We start from the raw sequence: 4,438 nt of genomic DNA on the forward strand, positions 1-4,438 counted from the left end.
CCTAATTTAAAAAAATATATATTTATTTATTTATTTATTTTTAGGGCAATATTCTGCAGTGCCCAGGGCTTACTCCTGGCTCTGTGCAGCAAGTGATGCCATCTTTGACTTTGCAGACTTCTGCCCCCTTCTACAGCTCAAGCTAGACAATCCAACTGCAATGGTGCCTCCTCTGACCACACCCTTCTCGCTGAGAGCAGTTCTCCTGAAGGCAAGTACAAAAGCAAGTGAAGACAAATATTTTCTTACAAAATAAGCCTGTTGGGGGCTGGAGTGATAGCACAGCGGGTAGGGCGTTTGCCTTGCACGCGGCCGACCCGGGTTCAAATCCCGGCATCCCATATGGTCCCCTGAGCACCGCCAGGGTTGATTCCTGAGTGCATGATCCAGAAGTGACCCCTGTGCATTGCTGGGTGTGACCCAAAAAGCAAAAAAAAAAGAAAAGAAGCCTGTTGGTTGGGGGCTTAGTAGAGCAGGTCGGGCGAGCATTTACCTTGTGTGAAGCCAACCTGGGGGCGCTGTCATCCTCCAGCACTGCCAGCAGTAAACCCGATTTTGTTTGGTGTTCCCCCCAAACAAAATCAAACAAACAAACAAGCCTGTTGGGGCCAGAAGATAGCACAGAGATTCTTGGCAACACCTGGTCCCACTGTCCCTTGCCTGAAGTTCCCACCCTCACCCCCACACTGTAGGCAAGGCTCAGGTATCCCCAAAACCACAGGGTCTGACCAGCATCACAACTTTTGGCCGTCGCATCGACCCACTGGCTGACAATAGCTGGGGTGCTCACACCTCACAGAGCACCACTTGGGAGGCACTTGTAAACAAAACAAAACAAACAACCAACAACAAACCCTGCTGGCCATTTCCCTGGATGCTGGTGAATGAAGCAAGTCTATTTCAGATCCAACAAATCTAGCAAGTACCTAGGGTTAGTGTCTTGGGGTCTTATTAGTAAAGACTGAATGCTGAGCCAATATTCCAGTTGTCTTTGAAGAGAACAGTTGCTTCGTGTTGCTTCTGTGCAGGAACGCACTGGGACAGATCCACGTGCACACAGCTCTGAGATTTTCTTTTTGCAAAGTGTCTCATGTCGCTGCTCCTCTCCTTTAAACAGAGCTGCCGTGTGCCGGGGCTGGGGGGAGCTTCCCTATTGTAGGTTCTCATTTCATGAGATCCAACTCCCCAGCAATTTAAAATTTTAGCAATGGGAATTTCAATCGAAATACAATTTTTTTTCTCACTTGAAAAATGTCAGGGAAGGTGCCTTTTCCAATCTATACCACGGCGGTTTTTATTAAATACATTATTTGTGCCACCTGCTGCTCTTTTAGGACTCAATTTTTCATTATTAAAATCTTTTACATTTAATTTATATTTATGCTACACACAAATACGTCTTCAGTTAAGTCTATGAATGTTTTATAAGGAATAAACTGAATTACAGAACTTGATTCTGACCCATATCTTCTATTTTTAAACTTTTCCCTTGCCAGGACTAATTTAAAAAGATACTTATATATTATTTAGGGGAAAGCTATTATTCTCTAGTCTAGCTATGCTGTTTCTAAACACCATATATTTCAGACTTCAAAGACTTTATGAGTATCAAAAAGCATGTGGGCTTGGTGATAGTGGAGCTTGTCTTCTCTACAAATGTAAAATAGCTCATTTAGAGAGAAAATCATTAAATGACTCTTCCTCAAAGAAAAATTGTAACAAAATTAACAAAGGCAGTGAGGTTTTATCCACCCTGACCACCTGCCACCCCTAACTTTTACCTCTCTTTGTAGTACCTAGTCACATTTGAATGACTCTGCATCACTGAGGATCTGTGTTTTTTTTTTTTTTTCATTTAAAGTTTGTGCATATGCCTCAGATTACTATGTGAGACATAGTTCTGTGTTTTGGGCCACACCCAGTGGTACTCAGGGCTTATTTCTGGCTCTCTACTAAGGGATCACTCTTGGTGCTGTAGATTGAAAGCAGGTGAGTCATGAGCAAGGGAGACTCCCTACCCACTATATTATCTCTCTGGTCCAGAAATTTTCAAATTGATTTTGGGTGAGCCAAGTTTTTTTTTCTAAAAGAAAGCATGTTAACTTTGAAACATGTTAACTTTGAAACGGCTCCTAAGTAGGCATTAAGAAGGAAATTAAAATAACCAATAATAATCCAAAGTCCCAAAGGGAAACAGTGTTAACATTGTGTTTATCTCTTCCAGATAGTTATGCACTTTTCTTTGAACATCAAATTAGTGTGAAATTGGTGTGGTCTCGGGCAATGTTAACGTTTTATAACATTTTGCTTTATTTATCACCATATGTAATTCTCATAGTGTCTGAAATTTTATAACCTCTATGAGTGTCCTAGATTAACTGGTCTTTAAATTTTGTTTTTTACTTCAAATCATTGTTTTTGCACAAAAGAAATAAACTACAGGGAGCTGGAGCAATAGCACAGCGGGTAGGGCATTTGCCTTGCACAAGGCCAACCCAGGTTCAATTCCCAGCATCCCATATGGTCCCCTGAGCACCGCCAGGGTTAATTCCTGAGTGCAGAGCCAGGAGTAACCTCTGTGCATAGCCAGGTGTGACTCAAAAAGCAAAAAAAAGAGAAAGAAAGTAAAAGACAGAAAGAAAGAAAGAAAGAAAGAAAGAAAGAAAGAAAGAAAGAAAGAAAGAAAGAAAGAAAGAAAGAAAGAAAGAAGGAAGGAAGGAAGGAAGGAAGGAAGGAAGGAAGGAAGGAAGGAAGGAAGAAAGAAAGAAAGAAAGAAAGAAAGAAAGAAAGAAAGAAAGAAAGAAAGAAAGAAAGAAAGAAAGAAAGAAAGAAAGAAAGAAAGAGAAAGAAACTACAAAGCATTTTAATACATATAGCTTGGTACATATCTCTGGGGCTGGAGCCATAGCGCAGCAGGTAGGGCGTTCGCCTTGCACACAGCCGACCCGGGTTTGATTCTTCCGTCCCTCTCGGAGAGCCCGGCAACCTATCAAGAATATCTCGCTGGAACGGCAGAGCCTGGCAAGCTACCAGTGGCATATTCGATATGCCAAAAACAGTAACAACAAGTCCCACGATGGAGATGTTACTGGCACCCGCTCGAGCAACTCAATGAGCAACGGGATGACAGTGACATATCTCTGATGTTTTTCTTGGGGTAATATGGAAAGTTTGTTTGTTTGTTTTTGGCTTTTGGGGGTCACACCCGGTGATGCACAGAGGTTACTCCTGGCTCTGCATTCAGGAATTACTCCTGGAGCTGCTTGGGGGACCATATGGGATGGGGGGAATCAAACCCAGGTTAGCCGTGTGCAAGGGAAATGCCCTACCTGCTGTACTATCCTCCACTCCCCACTGTGGAAAGTTTATAGCAGCAAATTTTGTTTGTTTGTTTGTTTGTTTTGGAATAATATCTGGCAGTGCTCAGGGCTTACTTCTGGTTCTGCACTCAGGGGTCACTCCTGGTGGTGCTCAGACGAATATATGGGGTGCTGGGGATTCAACTCAGGTGGACCACATGCAAGGCAAGTACTCTACCTGCTGTACTGTCTCTTTGTCTTGTCTAGCGGCAGAAATTTCAGGATAACAAGTTAGACACATATTCTAAGTTCTTAGATTATGTACAATAATTTGTCATCGATAATGACACTAAGAGAAAGTCACTTGTGATGTTAAACTCTTAGTCGAGGCTTAATGCAGTGCCTTCTCTAATTCCACCATGGAGTTATTAGAAGGCAAAAAGCTACCTGGTCATTTTAGTGCTAAAAGATAAGAGTGGATAATTTTTCTTTCTTTTTTTTTTTTCTTTAAGGTAAGAGTTTATTCTTAAACATATAGAATAAATGTGAAATAAGCTCTAAGACATTCCATTACATTGATGGCAACAGATATCATGGCAGGGAACACAGATGTTTAAACAGGAATGGAATTAAGGCTCACCCTTGCCTCAGGCATAAGGAACGGCTTATTTTTTGCCAGACTTCTTAATCTCCCTGTAGCTGGGGGCGTGTGTGTATGTGTGTGTGTGTGTGGGGGGGTGTCTTTCTTATGGTCTTTTGCTTTTAGTTTCTCCTGGTTCTCTTTTTGAACCAGTTTGTATACCTTACCTTCCACACTCCTTACCTGACCTGTTTCAGGGACTTCATCTTTTGTGGCTGGACATGGTACCCTGCATCAGGAAGCAGTGAAATACTTGGAAATGATGATAAAAGCTCATTTTATTATTTCCCACTCCCCTTCCCTTTGTGATGACTGTGTTCACAGGCACTAGCTGTGTGTGTGCTGGAGGGTGCTCAGATCACACATCTTTTATTGCTTCGGAAGGACGAATAGCAATGCCTCCTCCCTCACACTCAGGATATGGGCGATATGGGCAGTGCCAAGGATAGAACTCATGGCCTCACACCTGCTGGCAGATACTCTCCCGCTGTGCCATCTC

The sequence above is a fragment of the Sorex araneus genome, chromosome X, assembly GCF_027595985.1.
Source record: "Sorex araneus isolate mSorAra2 chromosome X, mSorAra2.pri, whole genome shotgun sequence".
In the NCBI taxonomy this organism is placed as follows: Eukaryota; Metazoa; Chordata; class Mammalia; order Eulipotyphla; family Soricidae; genus Sorex; species Sorex araneus.